A 17,397-nucleotide genomic window follows, 5' to 3' on the forward strand; every position below is an offset into this window, starting at 1 on the left:
GGAGGCTGACCCTCCTTCTGAGGATCAAGAGGGAGTTGGGGATGGTGGGAGGGTAACCTGGCCAAGAGAAGCTGCTCGGGGGAGGCTCCCTCCATCCTCAGTCCCACCATCTGAGCCCCGCGTCCTCTTCCTCCCTGGAGACAGCCAGGTGTGGCCAAGGATCCCGGGAAGTGCAGAGGAGGGGGTGGCGTCTTCGCTCTTCAGGCGCTGGCCTGGCCCAGTGGGGACAGGAAGCTAGGACGCCGGGGATTGTCTCTCACAACTGCAGCCCAGACCCAGTCTGGGAGGAAGTCCTGCCAGGCGCTCTCCACCGGTGCCTTCCTGGTTATATTGCTGAATAGGAAACCGGGCAGCGCAGGAACCGCGCGGTGGAGTAGGGAGCGCTGGACACTGAGCCCACGCGCACCCACTGGGACAAGTGGAGGCGAGGGACGCCCCGAAGTGCCCGGGCAGGCAGTGGGCCGCCGAGCGGGGGTTGAGGTGGGAGGTGGGGTGGGTGTGGGGCAAGGGGCAGGATGGGGAGGAAAGTGTGCGGCAGGTGGCGGGTCCGCACCAAGGAGCTTCTCGCGCCTGCTCCTCTTGTCTCGGGCGGTGCTAGGGCGGTGCTAGGGCGGTGCTAGGGCGGTGCTAGGGCGGTGCTAGGGCGGTGCTAGGGCGGTGCTAGGGCGGTGCTAGGGCGGGAGCTGCGCAGGCCTCATCCCACGGGGAGGAGAAGGTAGCCGAAGGGCTGCCCTCCATCTGGAGGCGGGAGGGGAGCAGGCCCAGGCCCCCAGTGCCGACCTAGGCGTTGACGCCGCTGTAGCTTGCGTCGCCTGGGCGGTGGACGCAGGGGACCTCCTGGCGACGGGTGCGATCTCGTGCTCCAGAGATCCTCCGGCCCCCACCAATCCCTCCCCTTCTCTGTGTTCCCCCAGGTTGGCGAAGGAGCTGTAACTAGGTCCCCTTCTTATCCAGTCCGAGACACTGCGCTCCGTTGGGCGTCTCTGCGCTGGGAATCCCGCGCAGAGTTTTTCCAGGCCCGGCCGGGCTACACCGGGAAAGGCCCCGGTGGGGGAGGTGGACTTGGAGCGGCGGGTCTGCAATCCGGTTGGAAGGGCTCGCAGTGGGTGATTCAGGATGCGAATAACCTCCCCGCGAACAGGAACGCCCACACGAGACAACCAGCCCCAACTCGGCATTCCCAGAGCCGCGCGCGGGAGGGACGCAGGGACTCCGGGACAGCAAATCCCCAGGGGAGAAGGGGAGAAGGGAAGGGGGGACACGGGGCAGGGGCAGCCCCACCTTTCTTGGGCTCCGCTAGCAACCAGCCAGCACCCCTTCAGACGCAGCCTTTCTGGCTCCCGGCCCCGGCCTTCTGCTCCGGGCCTCGTCCCAATGCCCAGCAAGGTCCCCAGCAGAGGCATTCAGGCTCCTCCTCGCCTCGCCCGGACACAGCTGCTTTGGGTATCGGTGACAGCACTCCTGAGCGTCCCTGTCCCTATTTGCTGCCATTGCCAGCTCCGGTTCCGCGCAGCCTCTCCGGCCTCGCCCCTGGAAACCCCGCCCAGGGCGATGGTAGGGGCCTAACCTGCTGCCACCGCCGGCTCCGCCCACCCAGTCCATGGGCTCCCTGAGGCCCGCCCAGCCGACGTGAGTGCGCTGCGGGGTCCAGGGGGAAGGGGCGCTGGGGGAGTGTCCTCCTTGGGGTTTGTTGGCTCAGCTCTGGGCAGCTCGATGACCCCGCCTCCAGGGCCCAGTGTGCATAGTGACTCAGTTTACTCCCTTTCCTCGTCAAGGAACCCTTGACAAAGTGGCTAAGGAGCCCTACGGGGGCCCCGGTTGGACCCTGCTTCTTCGGTCCCTCAGCCTCGGCCAGCGACGGTCTCCTGGCCCCTGGTCCGGGTCACCTTAGGAGGCAGGAGGAGGTGTGGTCAGTGTGGGAGTCTGGAGGGGCCATGCACTTCCGGAGAAGACCACCGACTCATGGCTTTGGTGGAGGGACGCAGGCAGATTTAGTTAGGCTCTCCCCCATCCCTGACACACCGGAGCCGGGGCGGGAGAGGGGCTTGTGACCACTCTGGAGAGCTCTGGGGGCCCCTGCTCTGGGACTCCGCACGGATAGTCACTATCTCAGAGCGCATTCTCCAGGGGCCACTCTCGTGGAGGCACTGTAGGGGTCCCAGGGCAGGTGGGCAGTCTTTCTTGGGGGTGGCGTGAGAGCCGGAGAGCAGGGGGCGGGGCGGGCCAGGCTAGGGGTCACGTCTGCGCTGAAGCAGCTGCGGAAGGAGAGAGAAACCGAGAGAACCGGTTCCCCCGCCTTGACAGCGGAGGCCCCCACACCAAGGCCCTTGGACTAAGCGGGGCAGGAACGGCCTCCAGGTAGAGCTGTTCGCTGGGCGCCGTGCAGAGCCCGCATCCCAACCCCGACCCAGGGGCCGGGGCGCAAGCTCCTGGAGGAAGGCAGTGCTACGAGACCCTCTGCGGATTCTCTGAGGGCGGGAGGCGTCCAGGTGGGACAGGGCCGGGTAGCGGCAGTAAATGGGGTGTTCTTCCTACTTAACTGACGGGAAAAATAAGGCTCAGTCAACTATTAGGCAAGCGTGGTGTCAACCTTGGAGCAGGCAATTACCCCTTGTTTTAAAGCCAAGGCTTCCCTCCTAGTCGATTTGGACCAAGACTACTCACAATCTCCCCAACGCAGGACTAAAGCGAGGCTCAAATCTTAGAATCAGCCCCACGGAATGAAGGGGTTGTCCTAATTCCAGCACTGCGTGTAAGAATGGAAGCCTCAGATGTGATTTTATGCAAGTCCTCATTTTAGAAATGGGAAAACTGAGGCCCGAAGACGAATGGCAAGTGCAGCATCGGTACTCGAACCCATGCCTGTCCCTGAGTGCGGGGCTATTCGGGCTCGGTGGTCTTGACTTCCGCGGCCCTCCTCCTTGTTGCCTTTAGGAGAACGTCTACGAGGCCATCTAGGAGGTGCGCGGCCCGCCGCGGGAGGAGAGCATGAAGCAGGTACGACCCCGGGCGCGGAGGCGGGGAGGCTCACTGGGGACCGCGCCCGCAGGGAGCCTGGGCTCGAGGAGACCTGCTCCGCTCAGCGTTGGGCACGACGCCCACCTTTGTCCGAAGACTTCGGATAAGCTCCCTCTCCACAGCCGCGAAACAGTGCAGGTCCCCAGTCCCTCATCTGCAATTCCCAGGCTCCAAAGCTCCCTGGAAGCCCAAAAGATTTTTCGTAATCCAATTGGTGGCAAAATTGCGCTTGAACTGATGTGAGGCTGTTGATGGTCTTTATTTATCGCGCTTGTGTGAATATTCATATTTTGCTGCAGAAATGCAAATGAGCTCGATAGCCGGCTGCTGCCCCAAGCCCTGATGGGAGGTAATGTAACCTACAGCAGGTGGGTACCTCACGATAGCTTTCCAAGTCCCAGCTGTTCTATTTCCGAAGCGCATCTGGGCACGGAACGGGGGATTGCGGGCCTGCCGCCAGCTCAACAGCCTTGCCCGTCTCCCAGGAGCCTGGGATCAGATGAGAGGGTGGGTGTGAAAGTCTGGCATCTGCTTCCCTTTGAGGGTGCTTCCAGAATTTCAGTTCCTTTTTATTTTTCATTTTTTAAAGAACTCCTGATGGGTTTGTTTCAGAAAGACGTCCGGTTAAGTGAGGTTGTTTTTTTTTTTTTTCCTCTTCAGAGTCCAGTTGTGTTAATCTGGGAAATCGCAAATAGAGCACGTTTTGTAAACACTCTTACATCTCCAGAACACTCTGGGCGACCCTGACATTTTGAACTTTAGGAACTTTTCAGGGAGGGGCAGCCCAAGGGGAAAAAAGGATGCTCAGAACCGTTCTGCCATCTGCCATCTGCCACCGGCCGTGTGATGATCTAGAGGCAGTTCCCTTCCTCACTCAGGGTCTGGGTTTGTTCTTTAGCCCAAAGGGAGGAGGTGGACAGATGACCTCTGAAACTTGGGAGCCCCTAATTTCTTTCGCTGTGCCTGATGTCATTACCATGAACATTGATGCCCACCATGTGCCAGGACTGAGTCCGGGATGCCCAGACGAAGGAGACACGTAGGCCCGCTGCTGGGTCTTCCCTCCGCCCGTCTCGTTACAATGCAGAGCTCAGGTTTTGAGGCTGGGGAAAGGAGAATTGGATTCTGCTGGGTCACCTGCCAGCTGCGGACAGCCACTTAATTTACACGCGAGGACGCTCCCCCAGGCCCAGCGTCCTCTGGTGTAAGCACAACACCTAAGGATTAGGGTTGTGAGCCTTAAACGAGGTAAGGCTTCGAAGCGCTTGGCAGTAACAGAGGGTCCACCCAGACTCTCTAGGTCGTCCTGGTTTGGCTTCGCTGAATCTGCGCCGCCTTCTCTCCGGCTCCTGCAGCGGCAGCCCGCCGCCTTGCGGCCAGGATGGAGAACGGCACCCGACGGGCGGGGCTGGGGACCGCGGCTGGTTCCTGTTTCGTGCCGCCGCCAGCGGGTCAGGCAGCTTCTCTGGGATGGGTGGCTGGATGCCAGCCCTCTTCTCCCCCAGCGCCCCTCAGTTTCCTGCGCAGGCTCCCGGTGGCGCACTTCCCGGCCTCTCCACATTCTCTGTGCTGGTGACGGTGGGAGGGTGCCTGCCCGTCTGAGGGGAGCCCCTGGAGGTGGGGGAATGGCCTTGTTCTTTGAACCTCGAATCTGGCCCAGGGTCTGGCTCAGACAGAGTGCACAGAGTGTGTGCTGAAAAGGGCAGAGGTGTGGCAGTCCCTTACCTGTGAGCCAGGGCTCTGTAAGTCTGCCCAAGGGCCACCACCCCAGGCCCCAGGACCAAAGAGGAAGGAGACTGCCCAGGTCCTGACATCTCCTGAGAAGGCTGCCAGGGCGCCTGCCAGGTGGCCCCTCTGCCCATCCTTCTTCCAGCTCCTAGCAGGTTCCTAGTTGCAGTGGCATCTGGGGGGAGGGGCACAGGTGATGGGGGCAGGGGACTTACCCCGGGGGGGATCTAGGACATTGGCCAGAGACAGGCTGCTCCTTGGCCCCCGCCTGTGGCCCTAATTCACTGTGTGACCTCCACAAGTCACTTTACATCTCTGGTCCTGTTTCTTCCCCTGTGCGATGGGTGCAATACTACCACATTCCCTGCACGGAGCGTTATTCAAGAGGCAGCTGTGGGTCTCCCTGGTGCTCCACCCCCAACAAAGTCCAGGGTAGGGAGTTGGTTCTGCCCCCCAAGGGAACCCCACCCCTGCCCTTAGTTGTCCCAGGTGGCATTTACTCACCATGACCCTCCAGGCCCATTCACTTGTTCATTACGCATGAACTAGCTAAATACCTGCCAAGCCCTGGTGAGCCTTTGGATCTAGAGAGGACTGAGGCACAGCCACAGTCCTAGGGGACTCACCCACTTGGATAGGAGACCAGCAAGAGAAGACATGGGGCCGGGGCTCAGAGTGGAGCATGGGGTTGAGAGTGGGTACCCACCCAGGCAGGGCCTCATGGGCGCTTGCCAAGAATGTGCGTGTTATCCTGCAGCTGCTATAAGGCTTTTAGCAGAGACAGGAGTGGGATTGAGAAAAAAATCCCTGTGGCCAGGGCTTCAAGAATGGCCAAATGTCTTGGTGGTCTCGTGGGCATGTGGTGGTAACAGAGGTTTGGGAGGTGGATGGACAGGGTCTGGGGGCCGAGGGAGGTAGGAGGGAAATCGGGTTGAGTTCTAGATTCGCGGCTGGCATTCATGGGCAGACAGTGGTGCTGCTTACTGAGGTGGGGATGACTTGGGGAGGAGCGGGGTGGAGAAAAGATGGGGCCACCTGGATTTAGGTGCCAGACAAAGGGAAGAGAAGCATGAGAGTGCTGGCTCAGAGGCCAAGAAGTGTCCAGAAGAAGGACGCACAGGAAGGTCATGTGAGAGAAAGGCCATATGACACTTATCCGAAGTGGCCACTAGAAGCTCAGCTGGTCAGGGGGGTGCTGAAGGCAGAGGGTAGTGGTCAAGAGAGAAGTGAGTGTGCAATTTGAGCGTGTGGACAACGGGCAGGAGAGAGACACAGTGTGCCCAGAGGGGTTGTAGGTCATGGATGGAAACGTGGTCCCCAGGTTCAGGTGGGTGGGCAGGAGATAGGGAGGCTGAAGATGGGGAGGAGGTCGTTGCTGAGAAGGGATCTCACAAGAAAGTGGGTGCAGAACAGAGGGGGCAGGATGTGGGGATGGCAGTGGCATGGGGGCACTGGGGAGTGTGTGGGGACGCCCGTCTGTCAGGCAGCAGCTCAGGGCTTAGGGCAGGCTACCGGGCAGGGCCAGGGACCCCCAGAACAGAGGAGCTCCTGCCATGGATGGTGTTTTACAGCCTTGTCACTCCCCATGCACTCTAGTCGCACATATTGAGCACTTGGTGTGGGCTGGTCACCGTGCTGGACACTGGGGACAAAGTGTGGTAAGACACGGTCCCAAGGGGCTAAGAATCCTGTGGGCTCTTGCTCAAAGGCTTGTACCCAGGGTTAAGCTCCCAGCAGCTTGGAAGGCAGGCATGGACACCTCCATTTGCCCTGAGTACAGAGGTTCAGGGAGGTTTAGTGACAGGATGAAGCTCACACAGCCAGGAAGTGGCTGTGTTCAGAACAGTTCCAGGCTCCCTGACCCAAAGCCCCACCTGGCCACCAGGTTCAGTTTCAGCCTGGTGGCTTTTAGGGTTGGCCACCATGTTCCCCTCGGCAAGAACAGTACAAGCTGAAGGCAGGCATGTGCTCCTTCTTCTGAGCATCCTGTGTGCCCAGCCCTGCTGTGGAAGAGTTGATGTCCCAGGAGAGGGGCATCTCCTGTTCTCTTGCTGCCCAGGAGAGGGCAGAAGCAAACCCTTCTGAGAGGGGAGAGAGGGAGACGGAGAGGTAAGCAGGGATGACTCCTCCCCTCCCCCAAAGAGGCCACTCACGGAGCCCTGGGAAGCCAGTCCAAAGCCAGTGCAATAAAGGGGACTCTGAAACTCTTCCCGTGGCTGTGATCCTGACTCTGGGACTCTTCCCGTGGCTGTCGTCCTGACTCTGGGATTTCAGGGTGCGGTCACCATCCCCGCCCAGGGTGGGAAGGCCCAGGCAGGTGGAGCTGGCCTGGAGCCCGCCCCTGTTGCTGGAGCATTGGCCGCTGGGAGGGAAGTTCCAGCCAGGCCGCTGCAGGTTCTTATACAAGCAGCCCTGGAGGCGCCGCACCTGAGCTGGCAGCCCCGACTGGAAGGAGCCTGGGGCCTTCACTCCTCCTCCTCTGCTGGGAACTGTGAGTGAGCCCTTGCCCCTGGGGGACTAGAGGGCGGCCACAGCAGTTTCCCCACTGTCCCCTCCCTTTCCTGAATCCTAAAACCCACCTGGGGGCCCCTCCTCTCTGGATCCAGGCCCAGCACCCAGGCAGCCGGAGCCACTGTGATTGAGAGAAAGGAACTGGCCTTGGGACAGACCCACCTGTTCCCGTTCGGGGCCAGCTAGGTGGCCTTTGGCAAGGGGGGTTGGTAACAGCAGGAAGCTGAGGCCAAGTTGAGGGGACTCCAGCTAGCCCCTTGATCGCACTCCCTCCTCCAGCAACCCCCACCCCCACCCCCCAGCTGGGGCAGCTGCCCTGGGGTGGCTCTGCCGGTTTCTTTACACCTGACCCAGTTCCCTCCCAGTGGCTCACCTGCAGCCCCGGGCTGTCCCAGGAGCCCTCTGCCTAGGACCTGACATAGGAGACAGCAGCTTCTTGGGTCCCCCTCCCACCCTCACCCCACATTGCTGTCCCCCAGAGATCTCCCTGCCCACCACCCTCACCCCCCCCCCGGCTCCCCTGCAGGCCCCATGATCTCTTGGGGTCTTGCTGGAGCCTGTGCCTGGTTCTCACCTCTTAGTCCCTGGCTCCCTTCAGCCCCCAGGGGCCTGAGATGGGCCCCAGGACAAGCCCACCTGCCCCTCACTTCCTTCCCAAGACTCAGCAGTTGGCCTCACTCTAGACTCTAGACTATCTTTTGTAATGTTTATTTCAATGGTTTTGGGGAGCAGGTGGTGTTTGGTTACATGGATAAGTTCTTTAATGGCGATTTCTGAGATTTTGGTGCACCCGTCACCCGAGTGGTGTGCCCCGTACCCAGGGTGCGTAGTCTTTTATCCCTCACACCCCCCCACCCTTCCCCTCACTCCCAAGTCCCCAAAGTCCATTATATCATTCTTAGGCCTTTGCATCCTCATAGCTTAGTTCCTATTTTCTCTGCCCCTCTTAGAGCTGACTGTGTCCAGTACAGGGAGGGGTGGGCATCGTACTGAATGCCAGCCTGGATGGGTGGTCACTGCCAGGCCCTGGGGAATGGGAAGGTCCGTGATCATGACCGGGGGCAGCTGCTAACCAGGAATGTGGCCAGGGCTCCATGCCTGAATGATGAGATTCGGAGCTGGATCTGTGCTGGGGAGTGAGAGGTCAGCGGCTGCTGGTTCATATTGAAAGGGAAACAGGGCTGCCAGGACTAGGGCTCTGGGGCACAGGGGCACAGGTGCTCTTGCTAAAATTTGGGAAGCTGTGTTTCCAGATTGCAGAAGGATTCTAGTGTTGAGGGAACTTCCAGAGATGTTGCCTGGGCCTGCAGGATCTTTCTATCCAGCCCAGGCTCCTGCAGGTGCCCACCCTGCCTCCTTACCTTCTCCTGGCTGGGGGTCCCCTGTGAGGCATGAAGGGAGGGGGACAGGGGCCCCTGTCCAGGCATCCATGTCTGTCTAGGGACTGGGCCAGAGAGAGGAAGCAGAGGTAGCAGAAGATCCTGCCTGCAGAATCCTCCCAGCCTCCCCCTTCCTTTCTCCTCCTTGGCCCAGTTAAACGTGTAAATTACTACTCCCTCCCTATAAAAATTGCTTAACTTCATTACAAATATTTGAATAATAGGAGGAAATCTCAATCGAATGACTGTTAGCATGTTGGTTTCTTCCCATTTATTCTGCCTTCTTATGAGTATGTCGGGCAGCTCCTGTAGAGACATCACAGAGTAATGACGATTGTGCCTTCTGCTTTTCTATTTACCGTATTCACCTAGTCAGTGAATGTCAGCTGCTGTACTGGTGACTAGGGAGCAATGAAAAATAAAGGATGGTTCCTGCCCTCAGGTAGCTTACTGTCCAGGAGAAATTGAATAGCAGATCCAGTTATGATATGGTATGGCATGGCAGTTATGGTATGGCAGATATGATATGATATGACGCGTCTGCAAAGAGCTGTTGGGGGCATGTTGGAGGAGCTGCCCTCCCAGAATCTTGTTGGCAAGAGGGAAATCCAGGAGTGCTTCCTGGAGGAGGAAGGTGTTGGCGGAGATGATTCAAAGGTTTCTACAGTTCCCTCTAGTGAAACCCTCTGGACCTGGTGCCTTTTTCAGTGGCAGATTTTTTTTCTCATCAGTGGTAATTAGTTTATTTAAGTTTCTATTCACCTTCTGGTTAATTTTGGCCATTTTATATTTTACTAGGAAAGCATTCATTTTCTCCAGGTGTGTAAACTCTCCACTTTTAAAATTTATTATGAATTTCTTTGTGACCAAGTAAATGATTTCTCTAAGTTTTTCATAGACATGTAAGAAAAATGCATATTTTCTTTTTTAATTTTAATTTTAATTTTATTTTTTTTGAGATGGAGTCTTACCCTGTCGCCCAGGCTGGAGTGCAGTGGCGTGGTCTCAGCTCACCGTAACCTCCACCTCCTGGGTTCAAGCAATTCTCTTGCCTCAGCCTATGAGTAGCTGGGATTATCAGTGTGTGCCACCACGCCTGGCTGATTTTTGTATTTTTAGTAGAGAGAGGATTTTGCCATGTTGGCCAGGTTGGTCTGGAACTCCTGACCTCAAGTGATCCACCCGCCTCAGCCTCCCAAAGTGCTGGGATTACAGGTGTGCGCCACCACGCCTGGCCGGAAAAATGCATATTTTCTATTTAAGGGATATAAGGTACTATCTGCATTAAATCAAGTTTATTGATTATATTATTCAAACTTTCATTTCCTTTGTATCCTTTGCTTGGGGGCAGGGGTCTTTTACTCTAATTCTGATAGAGATGTGTTATGTTAAACCTTCCACTCAAATGTTCTCTATAAAGCTTGTCTGGTGCTTTTCCTAGTTTTTGCTTTTTATATTTAACTACGGTGCTGTTGGGAGCACGCAGATTTAAAGTGTTCTGTCAGTACAAATTGTGCTTTTCTTTTTTTTTTTTTTTTTTTTTGAGATGGAATCTTGCTCTGTCGCCCAGGCTGGAGTGCAGTGGCCGGATCTCAGCTCACTGCAAGCTCCGCCTCCCGGGTTTACACCATTCTCCTGCCTCAGCCTCCCGAGTAGCTGGGACTACAGGCGCCCACCACCTGGCCCGGCTAGTTTTTTGTATTTTTTAGTAGAGACGGGGTTTCACCGTATTAGCCCGGGTGGTCTCGATCTCCTGACCTCGTGATCCGCCCGTCTCGGCCTCCCAAAGTGCTGGGATTACAGGCTTGAGCCACCGTGCCCGGCCCCACATTGTGCTTTTCTATCATTACACAGTGTCCCTCTTTATCCTATTATAGTGCTTAGCCTTAAATTTCGCCCTTCTATTGTTAATATGACCACTTCTTATTTTACTTTTTTTTTTTGCACTTGCTTAGCATTATTTTATTTTCTACCATTATCATTTTTTGAAACTACTAATTTCTTGCATATGTCACATCACTGTTTTGTTTTGTTTGAGACAGGGTCTGCCTCTGTTGCCCCGGCTGGAGTGAATGGTGTGATCATGGCTCCCTGCAGCCTCAACCTCCCTAGCTGAGGCAATTCTCCCGCCTCAGCACCCTGACAACCTGGGACCACAGGCCGGCATGACACCATGCCCAGCTAATTTTTTTTTTTTTTTTTTTTTTTGGTATTTTTTGTAGAGATGGAGTTTCTTCATGTTGCCCATCATCACTGTATTTTTGTTATTTTCATGGTTTTTTGTTTGTTTGCTTTTTGAGACAGAGACTTGCTCTGCCACTCAGGCTGGTGTGCAGTGGCACGATCTTGGCTCCCTGCAACCTCCGCCTCCCAGGTTCAAGTGATTCTCCCGCCTCAACCTCCTGATTAACTGGGATTACAGGCACACAACACCACGCCCAACTAAGTTTTGTATTTTTAGTAGAGACAGTGTTTCGCCACATTGGTCAGGCTGGTTTCAAACTCCTGACCTCCAGTGATCCACCTGCCTCACCCTCCCAAAGTACTGGGATTACAGGTGTGAGCCACTGCGCCCAGCCTATCATGGTGTTTTTAAACCCAAGCTGACTCTTTGTCTTTTAGTGGGAGAATTCAATCTGTTCACATTTCGTTTAACAGTTGATCTACTGTACTTGATTTGATTACCTTTGCCTCATTTTACATTTATTGGTTTACCTTGCAGTTTTTTCCCTCTGATCTGGTTATTGATTTCCTTTTTCTTCCCCTGTTACACTTTCCATTTCATTATTGGCAGCTGTCCCTTCTCTGGGGTTCCTAATCAAACACATATTCTTTAGCACATTCCTTGATGGGGATTCTTTTCTCAGCACCCTCACAGCTCACAGAACCTGTCACTCTGTAGACTCTGGTTTTTTTTCCACTTAGGAACATCTATTTGTTGCTGGATTTGATTATTATTTGTTTGTTTATTGAGACAGGGTCTTATTCTGCTACCCAGGCTGGAGTGCTGTGGCACAATCACGGCTCACTGCAGCCTCCACCTCCTGGGTTCAAGTGATCCTCCAACCTCAGCCTCCTGAGAAGCTGGGAATCCAGGCGCACACCACCACGCCCAGCGAGCTTTTTTTGTACTTTTTGGAGAGACAAAGTTTCACCACGTTGCCCAGGCTGATCTTAAATTTCTGGGCTAAAGCGATCCACCTGCCTCAGCCTCCCAAAGTTCTGGGATTACAGGCGTGAGCCACTGCACCCGGCCTGTTGCTTGATTATTGTTTCTTTAACTTTTCTTTCCTTTGCATGTGAGGGCTCCTGACTGGGTCCCTCGCAGTTTATCTTTGGCCTTTTTATTTCAATCTTGGTGTACTTTTGGTCGCAGGTTTGATATTTCTTTTGACCTTCCAGGCTGCAAATTTGAATCTCAAGAGTGAATTTATTCCCCTTCAACTAATACAAGTACATATTTTAAGTTCTAAAAATCAGCCCTTTTTAATAACTCTGCTTGATTCGAGTCTCCTTAAGAGTTTGTGTTCACGTTATAATTGCATTCTCCAGCCCCTCTATTTTACCAATAACCTTGAATTTATTTTACTAGGTAACATATTTACAGATTTTTTTTTTTTTTTTTTTGAGACGGAGTCTCGCTCTGTCGCTCAGGCTGAAGTGCAGTGGCGTGATCTCGGCTCACTGCAAGCTCCGCCTCCCGGGTTTACGCCATTCTCCTGCCTCAGCCTCCCGAGTAGCTGGGACTACAGGCGCCCGCCATCTCGCCCGGCTAGTTTTTTTGTATTTTTTAATAGAGACGGGGTTTCACCGTGTAGGCCAGGATGGTCTCGATCTCCTGACCTCGTGATCCACCCGTCTCGGCCTCCCAAAGTGCTGGGATTACAGGCTTGAGCCACCACGCCCGGCCTACAGATTTTTTTTTAAAAAAGCAATATTTTAAAGTCTATAGTAAAAATCTCACATGTACCTTGTTTCCCTGCTCTGTTCTCCATCAACTCAAAAGCCACCCCTTTCATTCATTCTTTCTTCATTCTTCCAGAGTTTCTGAGTACAAACTAGTATAACTACCTATCTGATTACTTAATTTTCTCTCTCTCTCTCAAGCAAAGGTGGTACCTTGTACACACTGTCCTGTGTGTAAAACAAGATTAAAAAAAAAAAACCTTGTTTACTTTTTGTTTTATGTATTCCTTTGACAATGTATCTTAGAGATTGTACCTAGAGAGGTTATGTCTCTTTCCCTACAACTACAGATTATCCATTTTACCAGTCTCCTGTCCATGGGCACTTGGAATGTTTCCTATTTTTTGCTATTACGACAATACCATAATGAATACTCTTTTGTATACTCTTTTATATATGTACAGGTAGATGTTGGAAAAATTCCAACAGTGGGATTTTGGGGTCAAAAGGTAAATAATGGATATTTGATGGATATATCCCATGAGGCATATACCAATTTGCCCTGGCCAACACAAATGAGGGTATCTCTTCCCCACAGCCTTGCCAACTGACTGTTGTCAAACTTTTCTGCCAATCTGACCATAATATGTATTAACTTAAGGTACTTTAAATTTGCATTTTTCTTTCCAGTAAGAGTATCTTTTCATATATTTAAGGGCTGTTTGTCCCCCCCATCTTTTTTTTTTTTTTCTGTGAATAGTCTGTTTATATCCTTTGCCTGTTTGCGTATTGGGTTGTTAGGTTTTTTTCTTATTGAGTTCTAGTTGCTTTTTCTATACTAGGGAAACTGCCCTTTGTCTATTATTACATGAGTCATAATTCCCTCCGCCACCCTGAGCTTGTCTTTTGACTCTGCTAATAACATTATTTTGCCACGCAAGTGTTTTTTTTTTTTTTTTTTGAGACGGAGTCTCGCTCTGTCGCCCAGGCTGGAGTGCAGTGGCGCGATCTCAGCTCACTGCAAGCTCCGCCTCCCGGGTTCACGCCATTCTCCTGTCTCAGCCTCCCGAGTAACTGGGACTACAGGCGCCTGCCACATTGCCCGGCTAGTTTTTTTGTATTTTTTAGTAGATACGGGGTTTCGCCGTGTTAGCCAGGATGGTCTCGATCTCCTGACCTCATGATCCACCCGTCTCAGCCTCCCAAAGTGCTGGGATTACAGGCTTGAGCCACTGCGCCCAGCCGCAAGTTTTCTTAAAACACATTTATATGGTCAAATGTATCACTTGTTTATTTTATGGCTTTTATATTTTGAGTCTTTGTTACAAAGTCTTTTATATATATGTATATATACACGCACATATAACATATTGAAGTTTTTATATACACACAGCATATTATATATAAATTTTTATATATACATACAGCATATTGAAGTCTTTTATATATAAGACATATATATAAAATATATAGGCTTTTTAATATATATATACAGCATATTGGATTTTGTTTTCTTTTTCGATTATTTTTATGGATTCATTTTAAAAAATTTAAATCTTTCATCCTTTGAGGGTTATTGTGGATGGACAGAGTGAGATGTGGACCCTCCCTTATTTATATACGTGTTTATTTATTTGTTTATCTCTGGATGGGCAGCCAGTTGTCCTGTGGCCTTTCACTGACAAGTTTGTCTTTCCCCATCACCTGTGATGGCATCTTTAGTGCGTCCTGGTCCCGGCTGTGCTGGGGTCTGGTGGCGGCGGCTGGTTTAGTGCGTCCTGGGTCCCGGCTGTGCTGGGGTCTGGTGATGGCGGCTGGTTTAGTGCGTCCTGGGTCCCGGCTGTGCTGGGGTCTGGTGGCGGCGGCTGGTTTAGTGCGTCCTGGGTCCCGGCTGTGCTGGGGTCTGGTGGCGGCGGCTGGTTTAGTGCGTCCTGGGTCCCGGCTGTGCTGGGGTCTGGTGGCGGCGGCTGGTTTAGTGCGTCCTGGGTCCCGGCTGTGCTGGGGTCTGGTGGCGGCGGCTGGTTTAGTGCGTCCTGGGTCCCGGCTGTGCTGGGGTCTGGTGGCGGCGGCTGGTTAGTGCGTCCTGGGTCCCGGCTGTGCTGGGGTCTGGTGGCGGCAGCTGGTTTGGTGGTTCTGTCTGTTCCCCCTGCTGCGCTGTCACAGACTGAGTTTATATGTCTTTGCTCCCCAGAGCTGGGGTCGAGCTGCAGGAGTACCCCACTTGGTGGGGGGGGGGCCCTAGAGTGGAGAAGGGATGGTGGTCTCTGCCAGTGGGCCTTAGGCATGGGACATCTGTGATGTCAAAACACCAGCAGGAATTCTCCCTATCTCCTTGGTGCCCTGGCCTTACGGGTAGAGACTACCTGGCCCACCTGTTTGGACCCCTGAGCTCCTGGGCACAAGGATACAAGAACCACCCTGCCTTCTGCCTGGGGTCCCATGATGGGCCAGCCTGCCCCAGGGTTCCCCTGGGAGCCTCCACCTCAGACACAGCCTTTCACCTGTGCCAGCCAGGTCCCACCCACCCACTGCCCCAGCCTCTGCTTGACTTAGGCAGTAGCAGGTCGCAGTTGGGAGCAGAGGGGAACAGGGCATGTTGAAGTGGCCTTATTCCCAGAATGCCAGCTCCAGAGTTGTGTCTAAAAGCGAGAGGAACTACTTTGTCACACATCGGGAGCAGGGGAAGCTGAAGGGCAGTCTGTTTCCAGAGGAGAAATAATGAACAACTTTTTTTCTTTTCTTTTTTGAGACAGGGTCTCGCTCTGTCACCCAGGCTGGAGTGCAGTGGTGCGATCATGGCTCACTGCAGCCTCAACCTCCTGGGCTCAAGCAGTCCTCCCACTCCGTCCTCCCAAATAGCCGAGACCACACGCTTATATGGTAGCGACAGTGAGGATGGAGAATAGTAAAAAAGTTTGAGGGAATTTTTTTTTTTTTTTACTTTTTATTATAAAAATGTCCAAATAGGCTGGGCCTGGTGGCTCATGTCTATAATCCTAGCACTTTGGGAGGCCGAAGCAGGAGGATTGCTCAAACTCAGGAGTTCAAGACCAGCCTGAAAAACAGTGAGACCTTGCCTCGATATTAAAAATAAGTAAATACATTTTAAATTTAAAACTAAATAAAAGAAAATGTCCAACATGAAGAAAAGTAAATATAATTTTTTTTTTTTTTTTGAGACAGATCTTGCTCTGTCACTCAGGCTAGAGGGCTGTGGCACAATCTCAGCTCACTGCAATCTCTACCTTCCAGGTTCAAGCGATTCTCATGTCTCAGCCTCCCGAGTAGCTGGAATTACAGGCACGTGCCACCACGCCTGGCTAATTTTTGTATTTTTAGTACAGACGGGGTTTCAGCATGTTGGCCAGGCTGGTCTCGAACTCCTGATCTCAAGTGATCCACCTACCTCTGCCTCCCAAGGTGCTGGGATTATAGGTGTGAGCCACCATGCCTGGACAAAAAGAATTTTTTTTTGTTTTTGTTTTTTTTGTTTTTTGAGACCAAGTCTTGCTCTGTTGCCCAGCCTGGAGTGCAATGGCACAATCTCGTCTTATTGCAAACTCTGCCTCCCGAGTTCAAGTGATACTCCCGCCTCAGCCTCCCAAGTAGCTGGGATTACATGCATATGCCACCAGGCCCTGCTAATTTTTCTATTTTTAATAGAGGAGGGGTTTTGCCATGTTGGCCAGGCTGGTCTCGAATGTCTGATATCAGGTGATCCGTCTGCCTCAGCCTCCCGAAGTGCTGGGATTACAGGCATAAGACACCACGCCCAGCCAAAAATAATTTTTTTTTTTTTTTAGACAGAGTTTCACTTTTGTTGCCCAGGCTACAGTGCAATGGCTCAATCTCAGCTCACTGCAACCTCTACCTCCTGGGTTCAAGCGATTCTCCAGTCTCCTGAGTAGCTGGGATTACAAGTGTGGGCCACCATACCCGGCTAATTTTTTCGTATTTTTAGTAGAGACGGGGTTTATCCGTGTTGGTCAGGCTAGTCTCAAACTCCCGACCTCAGGTGATCCACCCACCTCGGCCTCCCAAAGTGTTGGGATTACAGGCGTGAGCCACCGCACCCGGCCAATAATATTTTTGAAAAGTGAATACGGGCTGGGCTCAGTGGCTCACGCCTAGAATCCCAGCACTTTGGGAGGCTGAGGCAGGCGGATCACAAGGTCGGGAGTTTGAGACCAGCCTGGCCAAGATTGTGAAACCCTGTCTCTACTAAAAATACAAAAAATTAGCTGGGCATGGTGGTGGGCGCCTGTAATCCCAGCTACTCAGGAGGCAGAGGCAGAGAATTGCTTGAACCCGGGAGGCAGAGGTTGCAGTGAGCCGAGATTGCGCCACTGCACTCTAGCCTGGGTGACAAAGCTAGACTCTGTCTCAAAAAATAAAAAATTAAAAAAAGAATACAATTACCTATTGCCTAGATTTAACAATAGCAAGGAGCCAGCATCTTGCTGGCTGCTCTACTAGAAAAAAAAAGAGAGAAAAGAGAAAAAACAATATTTGCCATGTTTATTTTTATTTATTTATTGCTGATGAATTATAAATTCTAGATATATTTCACCCCTGAAAACTTCAGCATGCATCTCTGAAAAGTGATGTCTTTCTCCATAAACACCCTATCATATCTGACAAAATTAACAATAATTCCTTAGTATCATCTATGACCTAAGCCATCGTCAGATTTCTGCCTTATCCTAAAACATCTGTCTCATAGCTGGTTTGTTTGGTTCAGGATCCCATCCAAGGCCATGCCTTGCATCTGGCTGTCTCTTCAATCTCCCTTGAAGAGCCCCGCCCTTCCTTCTGCCTGGACACTGACTCATTGCCCTGCCTGCAAGGTGTCTGC

At 52.9% G+C, this 17,397-nt stretch overlaps 1 long non-coding RNA gene across 1 annotated transcript; it reads left to right on the forward strand.

Moving 5' to 3' along the window:
- The first annotated feature begins 461 nt into the window (after window positions 1–461).
- LOC117066851 lies at window positions 462–1,675 on the forward strand. Its single transcript, XR_004430524.1, has 3 exons — window positions 462–480; window positions 915–1,047; window positions 1,498–1,675. It is a non-coding gene; the product is annotated as an uncharacterized LOC117066851 (long non-coding RNA).
- The last annotated feature ends 15,722 nt before the right edge of the window (window positions 1,676–17,397 follow it).

Source organism: Trachypithecus francoisi, unplaced genomic scaffold (genome assembly GCF_009764315.1).
Source record: "Trachypithecus francoisi isolate TF-2019V2 unplaced genomic scaffold, Tfra_2.0 Lachesis_group20, whole genome shotgun sequence".
NCBI lineage: Eukaryota > Metazoa > Chordata > Mammalia > Primates > Cercopithecidae > Trachypithecus > Trachypithecus francoisi.